The 14,282-nt window shown below is 34.3% G+C and overlaps 1 long non-coding RNA gene and 1 other non-coding gene across 3 annotated transcripts in view; one reads left to right on the forward strand and one right to left on the reverse strand.

Moving 5' to 3' along the window:
• Positions 1–14,282, forward strand: part of LOC109264176 (uncharacterized) — a 97,476-nt gene that overhangs the window by 19,994 nt on the left and 63,200 nt on the right. The window lies entirely within an intron of this gene.
• LOC128776623 (U2 spliceosomal RNA) lies at positions 9,075–9,266 on the reverse strand. The gene has a single exon (XR_008421792.1). It is a non-coding gene; the product is annotated as a U2 spliceosomal RNA (small nuclear RNA).

Here is a 14,282-nt window from a genome sequence, read left to right on the forward strand (position 1 = left end):
CCTATTTCACCCTTACCCCCTCCACTCCCCTCTGGTAACCATTAATTTGTTCTCTATAGTTAAGCCTGTTTCTTGTTTTCTCTCTCTCTCTCTCTCTCATTCTCTCTCTTTTTTTTCCCCTTTGTTGTCTGTATTGTATCTTAAATTCCACATATGAGTGAAATCATTGGTATTTTTCTTTCTTTGTCTGACTTATTTCATTTAGCATAGCTCCATCCATATCAGGTCCTTTGTCCATTTTTTAATCAGGTGATTTGTTTCTTTTGCTACTGAGTTGTATGAGTTCCATATATATTTTGGCTACTAATCTCTTATCAGACATATGGCTTGAATATGTTTTCTCCCATTCTGTAGGTTGCTTTTTCACTCTGCTGATTACTCATTTGCTTTACAGAAACTTGATCCAATCCAATTTATCAATTTTTGCTTTTGTTAGCTATACTATTGGTGTCATACCCAAAAAATCATTGCCCAGACCAATATCAGGAGGCTTTTTCCTTATGCTTTCTTGTAAAAATGTTATAGTGTTATATGTTATGTTTAGGTCTTTAATCTGTTTTGAGGTGAGTTTTGTATGTGGCATGACATAAGAGTGTAATTCATCCTTTGGCATGTGATATCCAGCTTTCCCAGCACCAATTATTGAAGAAGCTATCCTTTCCCCAGTCGTGTGTACCTGGTGCTCTTGTCAAACATCACTTGTCCATAAATACATGGATTTATTTCTGGGCTTTATATTCCTGTTTTTATACCCACAGTATACTCTCATGATTACTGTAGCTATGTCGTATATTTTGAAGTAAGGAATGTGACACTTCCAGCTTTGTTTTTCTTGCTCATTGAGCTTCTTTGAAATAATTGTCTTTTTCATTGACCTTCTTTAATTTGATTTTTAATTTAATTTTTTAGAGAGAAAAAATGCAGGCGGGGGGAGAGAGAAGAGGGAGAGAGAGAGAGAGAGAGAGAGAGAGAGAGAGAGAGAGAGAGAATCTTAAGCAGGCTCCACGCTTAGTCCAGAGCCTGACATGGGCTCAATTCCATGAACCCAGGATCATGACCTAAGTGGAAATCAAGAGTTGGATGCTCAATCGACTAAGCCACCTGGGGGTCCCTAAGATGATTTTTAAAAATTCTTTGTTGGGGAACTTGGAGATCTCCATTTCTTTAGAAAATTGTGTTTCATTGGTGGCGTCATGTTTTCCTGATTTTCATGTTTTTATAGCCTTGAATTGGTGTCTATGCATTTGAGAAATAAGTTACCTCTTCCAGACTTTGTAGAATGATTACAAAAACCTTCCGCTATGTGTGGGTGGAAGGGTGGAAGCTGGGTAAGGTGCAGTGGTTCCAGCTCTGGGGAGGGACAGTGGCCTAGTCTCCATGTGGATCAATCAGCTGAGTTCAGCATTGGCAAAATGGTGCAGGTCATCAGCAGCCAAAGCTGTGGGTGTCCACAGTGGCAGTGAGGGCTATTGGGATTCTCAGTGGTGGACTGTTAGGGTCCTTTTGTTCTCTTTCTCCACTATGGGGGAAAACCATGACCAAAGGTGTTCCTCTTACCCCCGGGTCCAGCATGCAGGCATGCTCACTGCAGCAGTGGCTGCACTATTCAGTGAGCAGGTGAGCCCACTGTGACAGTGGATTTTTGTGCAGGGGCACTCATAGAGCCACCGTGGAGTGCAGATTGCAGGCCCACACTAGGAAGCTGGATGCTCACCTGTCTGGCTCTCCTCCCCATGGGGGGCACTTCTGGGTTTGGGAGTTCCTCTTGCCAGTGAGCTGTGCTGGCCTGTGGGGTGGGGTGATGCAGGTCAAGTGAAACTGTTCTTCCTACCCTTTCTGTGTGGTGATTCTCCATTTTTTCACTACACCATGTTGCTGTACCTTCTTAACTCATCTCCTGTGCTCCCACAAAGCTATTTTCACTTGTGGATAGCTGTGTAATTGCTGCTTTCTGTGAGGAAACGAAGGATGGGATCTCCTACTCTACCATTTTGCTGATGTCATTTTTCAGTGAATTAATAAATGTATTTATATTTGAGAGAAAAAGTGCGAATGGAGGAGGGGCAAAGAAAAAGGGAAAGAGAATCCCAAGCAGGCCCCACACTCAGCGTGGAGCCCCACGTGGGGCCTGATCCCATAACCCTGGGGTCATGACCTAAATGGAAATCAAGAGTCAGGTGTTCAAATGACTGAGCCACACAGGCACCCTTGAGTGAATATATTTATGATTCAAGGTTAACTTACATGCAAAGACATGACATTGGCTGAAAAAAGGACTTTTGAAAGAAAGTGGCTTGAAAAATTCAAACGCATTATCCTCTATGGAAAATAAATATTATTTTGTATGAGTACCTTCTGCTGTTTGAGAATAAACAAGAGCAGGCACATATGAGATTATTATGAGATATTAAACCAGATATGTGTTTTACTAACTTGCAACTATTTTGTATAGTAAAATCTTTCTTTCATAATAAAATTATTTCACTCTGTTATAAAAGTTTTATTGAGTAATTATCTCTAACTAGAATATTATGAGTTCCTTGCAATAGCCAGTGTATTAGTGATGGAAAAAATGTACTTTACTAGCTGTAAAATTTTTAGAAAAAATGATCGAAACTCAGGGTTAATTTTGTTATAGAGAAGAAGTGGCCATGTCAGACACTGGAAGGCCTTGGCTAAGGAAACTCAGAAACTTTGGAAGATTTAAGGCATTAGTAATATTTTAAATTAGTCATAATTTATATCTGTCTTAATTTTATACATCGAAAAATTTAGTTGCTGAGTACTTAAAGACATGTATAATGTTATAGAAGTTAACAAAGCACAAAATGTTATCCACTAATCCTAATTTCTATTTTCAATCTTGTTTCCCCTAAATAGAGAAGCATAGAGTAGAAAAAATTACTGGCATTATTTGTCAGCTGATTTTATTACCCTCTTCCCATATTTATTACTTTACTTCTATCATTTACCCTCAGCATGTATTAATTCACACAATTTCACTATTGAATTAAGTAGCAGGCATTGTACCATTATGCTTATCTAGGCATTGAAACATATGGTAGGATGAATACCATCTGGTGGAAGCATCCTGGATTAGAAAGTTCTCTGGCACAGCACTTGTAGAATACTGGCTGCTGGGCTAAATATTATTAAGCTAGGCTGTGTTTAAAATGCCCTATCAGTTAGTTGAATATTGCAACAGAGCATCACATTTGGCCTTATTAAAATTTGCTAATACAGAACACTGGAAGGCATTGGCCACACATGACATAAGCTGAAAGTGGGTCAATTTAGTTCTTACCAGTCTATTACACAAAATTTCTATGGAAATCATTGTTATTGTTGGTTAGATTCCAATTATTCATAATATCCATGAAATGGATAGGACAATTTTCTGCATAATGTTCTTCAGAATAATAGCAAGCTAGAGAGCATAATGATAATTTTCTTAAGAAAGTAATTCCAGAGAGTTATTTTTGGACAATGTGGTCCTTGAGTCCATAAAAGTAAACACCCACTCATACACATAATATATATTGATTCTAACAAACCATGGGGAAATTTCTAACTATAATAAAATTTTATATAATAAAAATATAGAATTATAATCTATTATACAGTGTAGGCAGTTCTCACATTTCATAGTACTGTATTAACTGCAACTAATACCATTCACAGTTGTGTCCTCACTTGACACAGTTATGTGGAAATAGATCACTGTTATATATGGCCTGTAACCTACCGAGTTAACATCTTGTTCAACTCAATGACCTTGATGGTCCAAAATGAACAAACTCCTTGAAAATGGATTTATGTAAATCAAATTTATACTCTAGCATCTACAGACAGCCACTTGTCAAAGAGTTTAATACCGAAGATGGGTTAAATTCTCTTCTCTATATTCTCTTAGAATACCTACGTATTTTTCTCTACCTGTTGTAGTAATCTAGTTATATGCATCTGTCTCCTGTTCTTCTATACTACTGATATTATAGATTGAAAGTTCTTTACATAAAGGACATTTTTACTATTCCTTTTGAATCAGAACACAGTACGCTTATACAATTTAATTGTGATATATTCCTTTGGGTTGTGTTACAATATTTATTCTGAGTATGATTAACAAAAATAACTAACTAAATAATAATGTTTTGCAATGTAGCCCATTTGACTCTATAATCTAAATATAGACATATTTAAGGGATCACTGATCATTCACAGGTATACATAAATAATTATTTGCAATCATATTACTTTCACCTTTTCTGTAATAAAATGTTTAGCATATTTCAACCTAATTTCACCTCTTTACTGATTTTGAAAAATATTTTTAACAAATATTAAACATTTTTTCTAACTTCTACATGTTTTGTTTATAATTTTCCAAATATGTTGTTATTATATAATCTGTTGATATTTGATTCATTAAAGCAGCCTTGGACATGCAGTCCACAGTCTCCATCTTTCACTCATCAACTGACTGTTTTTCACTCTGTTATGTGTATATACTCAACCCAGCTCAAAAAAATATTTATCATGTTATCATAAAATCATGCAAGGTTCAATGGCGCAGGTTTCTGTAGGTATTAATGGCTTATATTTGTGAAGCGTGTATGGAATGCATTACACTGGGGATCATGATTCCTGGAGGGAAGTTCATTTTGAGCTAGAGTTGAAATATAAAAACTAGATGGAAATATCTCAGAAGAAGGCTAGATCCCAGACCCACTATGAGGCAAATAGGTAACCACAATGAATAGAAAAGTTAGAAGATTTCATGAAATTATAAGGGGGAAAAAGTGTGTGTGTGTGTGTGTGTGTGTGTGTGTGTGTGTGCTATGTGTGAGAGAGAATGGGAGAGAAGGACATCAGACAATTTTAACTCAAACCCAATTATAAAGTTTATAAATTTATTTTTATAAATTTATATTATAAATTTATAAAGTTGAGCCAGGAATAATCTCCCCCTAACATATCCAAAAAGTATTAATTCAATTTCAACATTCAGATTTTTATTTCTTAAAAATTGTTTCCACAACAACAAAAACAAAAATAAACAAAAACATCCAACTAAAAATCTTCTATATATGAAAGCAAACCATCAAAAAAATGAAAAGGCAACCTACCAAATAGGGGAAAATATTTGTAAATCAAATCTTTATAAAGGATTAATGTCCAAAATATATAAAGCTCATACAATTCAACAGCAAGAAAACAAATAATCTGATTTTAAAATGGACAAAAAAATCTGAATTAACATTTCTCCAAAGAAGGCATACAGATAGCTATCAGTCCAATGAAAAGATGTTCAACATCACTAATCATCAGTGAAATGAAAATCCAAAGCACACTGAGGTATCGCCTCACACATTAGTATGCTATTACCAAAAGTATAAGAAATAACAAGTGCTGGTGAGAATGTGGAAAAAAACCAACCCTTGTGTACTCTTTGTGAGAATGAGAATTGGTGCATCCACTGTAGAAAACATCATGGAAGTTCTGTAAAATATCTTAAATAGAACTATCATATGATCCAGCAATTCTTCTTCTGGGTATTTATGCCTCAAAAGAAAGAAAAAGAAAGAAAGAAGAAAGAAGAGAAAGAAAGAAAGAAAGAAAGAAAGAAAGAAGAGAAAGAAAACTTTAACTTGAAAGAAAGAAAAGAAATAAAGAAAGAAAACTTTAACTTGGAGAGATATATGCACTTCGATGTTCATGCAACATTACTTACAATAGCCAAGATAAACAATAATCTAAGTGTCCATTGATGGATGAATGGATAAAGAAATTGTGACATACATACACACAGTGGCATATTATTCATCCATTAAAATGAAAGAAGTCTTGCCATTTGTGACAATATGAATAAACCTTGATAGCACAACAGTAAGTGAAATAAGTCAACAGAGACAAATACCATAGGGTCTCACACACAGAATCTAAAAACAAAACAAAACAAAAATCTTAGCTCATAGATACAAAGAACAGATTGGTGGTTGCCAAAGGCAGGGGGTGGGAATGGGCAAAATGAAGAGGGTCGAAAAGTACAGAATTGAAGCTAAAAAGTAAATATCCTTGGGTATGCAATGTTATAAAATAAAGTCCTGGCTATGTAATATACAACACAGTGACTATAGTTAATAATACCATATTGCATGTTTGAAAATTATGGGGAGAGTGGATTTTAAAAGATCACATCAAAAGAGAAAAACTTTGTCTAATTATATATGATGACAGGTGTTAACTAGACTTATTGTGGTAATCATTTTGTAATATATACAAATATCAAACATTATGTTGTACACCTGAAAGAAATATAGTATTATATGTCAATTATAGCTCAAATAAATTGAAAAAAAAGAATAATACGAAGAATAATATTATGTGGAGAAATCTTGAAGTCAAAGAAGAAAACTCTTACAAATTTCTTAGGTAAGATATTTTAAAAATGATGAGATATAAAAATGATATCGTTTTAGTGCAACATCAGGATACATATTTGGATAATATTTTTCTAATTGAGATTTTGTATTTAAAAAAAATTTTAATGTTTATTTATTTTTGAGAGAGACAGAGCGTGAGCAGGGGAGGGGCAGAGAGAGAAGGAGGCCCAGAATCCGAAGGAGGCTCCAGGCTCCGAGCTGTCAGCACAGAGCCGGATGCGGGGCTCAAATCCATGAACCTTGAGATCATGACCTGAGCTGAAGTCGGACGCTTATCCGACTGCGCCAACCAGGAGCCCCTCTAATAGAGATTTTTAAAATCACAAGAAATCAATACAGTATATTAGAAATAACATTTAACTTAAAATCAAGAATCTTAGGAATCTTGGGTTACAATTCTGGCTTTTCAATATTCCACTTGTGTGATATTGGACAAAGCATTTTATTCTCAATGTCTGAGAGATAGAGGGAGAGAAAGAGAAACTGATATTGCATGAGATTTCATCTGCCCTAATTTCCTCACCAGATGTTCTAAGGAGCAAATAATATATAGCAAAACCTAAGCCACATATCTACAACGAATCCTACAGATCCAAAAATACATTTCTAGACATGTGGGGTAAAATCTGTACCTCAAAGTTTGCAACGAACTGATTGTGCCTTCTGAAATATATATGTTGAAAGAAACCCTAATCCTATTACCATGGTTTTCAGAAGTGGACCAATTGAGTAATAATCAGATCATGAGGGTGGAGCCATGAAAAATGGGAATAGTGCCATGAAAATGGGAATGGAGCCATGAAAAATGGGAAAGAAGCTAGATCTTAGAGTATACAAGCTCGCAGTATAAGATTAGCAAGTTTGGGGATCTAATGTACAGCATGGTAATTATAACTAATAATATTGTACCATACACTTGAATGTTGGGGAGAGGAGACATTATTGCTCTTAACACACACACACACACACACACACACACACACACACACACAACTGTTAACTATGTAATGGGATGGATTTGGTTTCTAATGCTAGCGGTAATAAGTTTGCTACATATAAATACATCAAATCAATAGCTGTACACCTTAAACTTATATAATATGTTGGGTCAATTGTATCTCAGTAAAGCTGGGGAAGAAGAAGAAGAGGAGGAGGAAGAAGAGGAAGGGGGAGAAGGAAGGGGAGGGGAGTGGGAGGGGGAGGGGGAGGAGGAGGAGGAGGAAGAGGAGGAGGAGGAGGAGGAGGAGGAGGAGGAGAGTGTAAGAAGAAAGAGAAGAGGCAGCTGCCTCCACCAGAGAACAAGTTAGCCCTCTCTCTAGCGTGTGAGGATGCAATGAGAAGTCATCAGTGTGCATATTCAAGAGGGCCCTCATCAGAATCTGACCATGCTGGGATCCTAATTTCAGATGTCAGTCCTCCAGAACTGTGAGAAATAAATCTCAGTTTTTTAGAAGCCAAAGATAGATAGATAGGTGATAGATGATAGATGATAGATAGATAGATGATAGATGATAGATAGATAAAATTTCTTACCCTGGCCTCACTTACTTAGATGTTTCCACATGAGTGAAATCAATACTGAAGGAAGTTTTGAATTTGATATCTAACTCCCAGTATTTTAAAGGAATTTTTAATTTAGTGTGAGTTGAAAAATTGATTTAGTTTGAATGTTTTATTTATTAATTTAGACTTTAAATACATTTCTGGAAAGTGGAAAATATAAATACATAATCCATAATTCTACTATCCTGGTGTAAATTTATTGATGATCCAGGTATTTTATTTTATTTATTTTTATTTATTTTTTTTTAATATATGAAATTTACTGTCAAATTGGTTTCCATACAACACCCAGTGCTCATCCCAAAAGGTGCCCTCCTCAATACGCATCGCCCACCCTATCCTCCCTCCCACCCCCATCAACCCTCAGTTTGTTCTCAGTTTTTAAGAGTCTCTTATGCTTTGGCTCTCTCCCACTCTAACCTCTTTTTTTTTTTCTTCCTTCCCCTCCCCCATGGGTTTCTGTTAAGTTTCTCAGGATCCACGTAAGAGTGAAACCATATGGTATCTGTCTTTCTCTGTATGGCTTATTTCACTTAGCATCACACTCTCCAGTTCCATCCACGTTGCTACAAAAGGCCATATTTCATTCTTTCTCATTGCCACGTAGTATTCCATTGTGTATATAAACCACAATTTCTTTATCCATTCATCAGTTGATGGACATTTAGGCTCTTTCCATAATTTGGCTATTGTTGAGAGTGCTGCTATAAACATTGGGGTACAGGTGTCCCTATGCATCAGTACTCCTGTATCCCTTGGATAAATTCCTAGCAGTGCTATTGCTGGGTCATAGGGTAGGATCCAGGTATTTTAAATCTTGTTTTTATTTAATGCTTTATTTCTGTCTCACCTTGTTACAGACATGAGCTCATCTCACTTTGAATTTTTTGTTTAATTTAAATTATAGGTAATTTCAAAATATGATTGTACTATCTTATTGATAGAACTCTTCCATAATGATATCTTTTAAGAAGATTATTTCATTGGGGTGCCTGGGTGGCTCAGTCAGTTGAGTTCCTGGATGTTGATGATTTTGGCTCAAGTCATAATCTCCTGGTTTGTGAGATTGAGCCCCGTGACGGACTCTGAACTGACAGCACAGAGCCTGCTTGGGATTCTCTCTCTCTTTCTGCCCCTCCCCCACTCACATGGTTTCTCTCTCTATTTATAAATAAATAAACTTAAAAAAAAGAAAGAAAAAACTAACACTAATGTTAAACTTTACACTTGATCTTAGCCAAAAGGCCAAGAAGTGATTAATGTTAAACTTTAAAAATAGGAGTGAAATATGGAAAGCATAAAATTGTTACCAAAAATAAAATTGCAAGAAGCACAGACCAGATACAGATAGATACATTACTTTAAAGTGTTAAATCTCAGCAGATAGGAAAAAATAATGATTTATCACAGTTCATTTATCAAATTGCTGACACATTTTTATTTAATAATAAGTAGGATTCGTGTATTTTCAGGATAAACAGATATTTATAAAGTTGCTAGAAAATCATTAATTTCTACTCCTGAAACTAATATTACTACTATATGTTAATAACTAGAATTTAAATAAAAACTTGAAACAAAAAATATAAAAAACAAAGTTGTTGAAAAACAAATTTGTAAAATTTGTATTTTTGAAAACTAAAATTAAACTAACAAAAATTGAACAAAAGAAACTTACAAAACTCCCGGATTTCCCATCTTAAATTCTATTTCTATGGATATATATTGAAGACGTAATAGATAGATGCAATGTATTCTTGGGAATTACTTCAATTGGAAAATATTTAAATTTCAAATATGGATGATTTATTTAATAAATAAATAAACTCAGCTACTCAATAAGATACTATGTAACTATTCACATAAAATATTAAAAGTATTTAATAGTATGAAGAAATGATCAGAACTTATTGAAAAACTTGGTAGATAGCACATGAGTCCATTTTTTTAAAGTATTTTTTATTTGAGAGAGAGAGAGAGCAAACAGGGTAGAGGGGCAAATGGAGAGGGAGAGAGAATCCCAGGCAGGCTCTGCCCTCAGCACAGAGCCAGATGTGGGGCTTGATCCTACAACCCTGGCACCATAACCTGAGCTGAAATCAAGAGTTGGATGTTCAACAGACTGAGCCACCCAGGAGCCCTGAGCCCATTTTTAAGTAAAACAATTACACACATACATTAAAGCATTTTAACAGTAGTTATCTATGAAGTTATCCCTAACCAAGTATGATTCATGATATTTAAAATATATTCACGTTGTTGTATTTCTCAAAGTTCCTAATTAAGACTATATTATTTTCATAATAAAATATTTATTATAAAATATTTTTATTCAGCTATTTTCTGAAAGCATGCATGATCTGTGCATCTTACTAACGTGGCATGGAAAGGAAGTACTTTCTCTCACACTGAGGAAGCGCTGTCCCCCCACCCCACATCTTCTCCTCTCCTAGATGCTGATAAGAATCCTTAGTGTATATGTCTCATTGACCTTCAGAGATTACTTTTGAAAATAGAATTTTATGTCAGTACATAAATTCCTTGTCAGTAAAAATGAAACTGTGTGTCAATGGATTTCTATTCCAGATGACTGAGCAAATTACCAGCTGTGTGACTTTAATATCTCATCTTCATTTCTTGAGCTTCAAAATGAGAGAGTGAGAGAAGATAATAATCTCTAGAATTTCTATTACTGGATTCTCAAGCTAGATAGTAGCAGTGAGAGATTTTTCAGTTGTTAGATACTTTAAAGAGTGCTAAGACATATATCTTTCTCTATGGATCCCTGAATATCAGGAATCTCTCTATGGGATACTTCACATGTATGAGATAGTCAAGTTACAGGAGATTATACATAATCACATAATAATTATATATATATATATCACATAATAATGTGATATTATATATTATTAACACAGTGATGTTATTAAGTTAATTTCATTAAATATTAAAGAAATATAAAAAACTTCTTTCTGAAAAGCTGCAACCCATCCAAAAATACCAATACATACAAAGGTAACTTATTCTCACATAGATGCCAGAAAATCATGTTAAATTAATAATTATAATTTTTGATATTCTGAAGAATATGAAACTATATTGCATGTTTACTTGGTTTTTTAAAAATTTGTCTGTTGAGTAGTAATTTTCATCTGCTAGTCTTTTTTCTTTCTTTCTTTAATTTGGCCCAGCTCTTCTCTAAGCTGTCTATTCATTGCCTCCCTAACTTTCAATTAAGAACTAGCAAATATTTTCTTTGGAAGAGTCCTGATGACATTGGATGATCCTGATTCAAATTTATGGGCCAATACATTAAGATTAGAACTTTAAAAGTGAGGGTAACTTTTTTTTTCTTTTTGCACGCACGCGTGCGCGCGCGCACACACACACACACACACACACACACACACAGTTATTTAAATAGCTTTCACTGCAGTTTATTTTAGATATAAACTGTATGCAATTTCAATCTCTATTTTAGTACGCTATAGGAAAGCATGAGGGAGAGCATGATAGAGAACTTGACCCTGAAGAAAAGTATGGCTAGGGAAAATTTCTCAGTTGCAGAGCTTTCAAATGACTCTTAAGGAAGGTAAGACTCCAATAAAGTTTTTAAGAACACAGTGAAATAAAGGGTAGTTCCACAATCATACACAAATGGTTACCATTTATGTGTTATGGACATGTTAAGATCACCAAGGACTGGAGGACGGAGGGGAGGAGGAAGAACAGAGAGAGGAGAAAGGAGACAGAAGGAGGTACAGTGAGAAAGCATGGCGAGATAAAAAATGAATAAAATGAAGCCTGATATAAAATATGGCAAGAGACAAAGTTTTAGTTGCAGAGTTTCCAATTCACTCCAAAGATCAGAGTTTTCTGTAAAACTATTACATTTTAAGAGTTTCTTATTTTTCCAATATCACCTTCTTTGGTGCATGTCTTGCTACATATATGCCTGAGTGAATGATGTGGGGAAACATTAATAGAAAGGATCCTTGTCCTGTATCTGAGTCGAGAACAAGGAGACAGAGAAGCTGTGGAAATACACAGTAAGTACAATTAAGTGGAGAATGGAGAAAATTGAGAGCCAGAAATGGTCACATTCTTTTAAGCTCCAAATATCCTCAGGTATCCGGGGAAGGGCACTGAATTTCCCACAGGAAATTTTCTCAAAGGACTGGGAAATCATGAAAGTCTCAATTACTCAAAATCCCAAACCTGTTTTTAAATATGTCATTTATTTTTAATACCTGTTTTATCTCATTTCTCTTTGTAATTGTATTTTTCTCAGTTTTTAAATGTCTTTTCGTCTCTTCTCCACTTTGCTGTACACTTCTTGGTCTTCACAGTTCAGCTTAAAAATGACATCTTTGATCAACTTTCCTGGAGAACATATTTTATAAGATAATAAGGATGATTGTCATTTTATGAATTCATGTTAAATTTGAGGTGTAAGAAATCTTGGCAGTTAGAAATGCAGGAGTAGGCCTGTAATAAAGATAAAGACAGAATACACTGATGAGAAATATTTTACATAGAGGTGACAGTTGAAACTGCTCGTGTGCAAAAGATCTCCAAAAAAGTGAAACTTTTAGGAAGTATCCAGAGTAGGAAATCAATTTTGAAATGAGTTTTGAGATACGTACCTTGAAAATCATTAAAATACAAAATTCAGTACAATACATGTATAGTATTTAATATACTTCACAGTGCTAAAATTATTTGGAAATCAGGAATGCATATGTAGTAAATAGAAGGAAACTATGAATACTCAAAAACTAACTTCCTCTACCAGACTAGCTAACATATATAAGGCATTATTTTTTTTTTAATGTTTATTCATTTTTTACAGAGAGACACGGAGCATGAGCGGGGGAGGGGCAGAGAGACAGGGAGACATAGAATCTGAAATAGACTCCAGGCTCTGAGCAGTCAGCACAGAGTCCCACGCGGGGCTGGAACTCACAGACCGCGAGATCATGACCTGAGCCGAAGTCAGGCGCTCAACTGACTGAGCCACCCAGGTGCCCCAATAATGCGTTATTTTTTAATTGGGATGTAACAATATTTTCTTTATGCATATTTATAGACTGCCACATGATAGAAAAATAGGAACAATCATAACGGCTTAAGTAACTGGTGCAAATTTATGCCCAGTGACATCTATTTCTGTTGTTTCATTAGCATATTTGGTTTCAATGCCATTTTGAAATAATACCCAATTGTGTTTCAATCTTTTCTTTTTATTTTTTTCTTTATTTTCTTTGTCTGTAGGGAAAGTAATCATATATAGTTTTTCTAATCCATAGGCATATTAAGAAGACTGCACAGAGGCCTGGTATGTGTTTAGGGCCCTGGTACATGGTTTCTTGAGGCTAACATTATTATGTACTTCTGTAAGTAGTCATTTTTATTTTAAATGTGCTGTATTTTAATTTCCATGAAATGAAATAAATCATTCCAATATATTATGTCAATACTTTTCATTTAAAAAGACTAGGATTGTTTTCTCTGTTTTATACAGCAATAATTTGATTTTCAGATAGAATATATTACATTAGAAATCATTACAATTTTCATAAAAGAATCACTGTTCTCCTAATGCAATTTCATCAAAAATAAATCTTACTAAATAACATGATGTGCTATACTATAGTTTTTCTTAACTTCCAAACTTGCAACATATTATCCTAAGAATATTACATGATGTGCAATTCTAGCAATGTAAGTTTTTTTTAAGTTCAATATGAATACTGATTTTCTCCACAATTATTTGGCATGTTGAATAATCAAAGCTACTTGTTGTTTAATAAGTTTTATTCCTAATATAATAAGCTATTATAATTTAATAGTATACTGTAATGCAGTTTAAATAGATCCTGGAAAGAAATAATAAATAAATAAATCCTGGATATAATATGAATAAAATAATTAATCTTAATATAAACAGGTAATATTTCATTTACTAATATATATTGCATTGATAATATTACAGTCATATAATTATACCATAAGTGAATATGTTAGTAAAATAATTCATATTAGTATACCCAGTTACATAATATAAATCCATTTGTAAAGTGGAATAGTATAATCAACACTTACCATTTTTACATTTTGGCAATTATAACAGGGAAACATTTCTTAAATATTATGGAAAAGTTGCTATCTTATGATTAAGAATGCAAGCCAATCAATCAGGAAATGTTAAGGACACCCCGAAACATCCTTAATCTTTAAGGTGACTTCTTTTAAGTCAACAATGTGTTA

This window comes from Panthera pardus, unplaced genomic scaffold (assembly GCF_024362965.1).
Source record: "Panthera pardus isolate Hobbes unplaced genomic scaffold, ASM2436296v1 HiC_scaffold_1, whole genome shotgun sequence".
Lineage (NCBI taxonomy): Eukaryota > Metazoa > Chordata > Mammalia > Carnivora > Felidae > Panthera > Panthera pardus.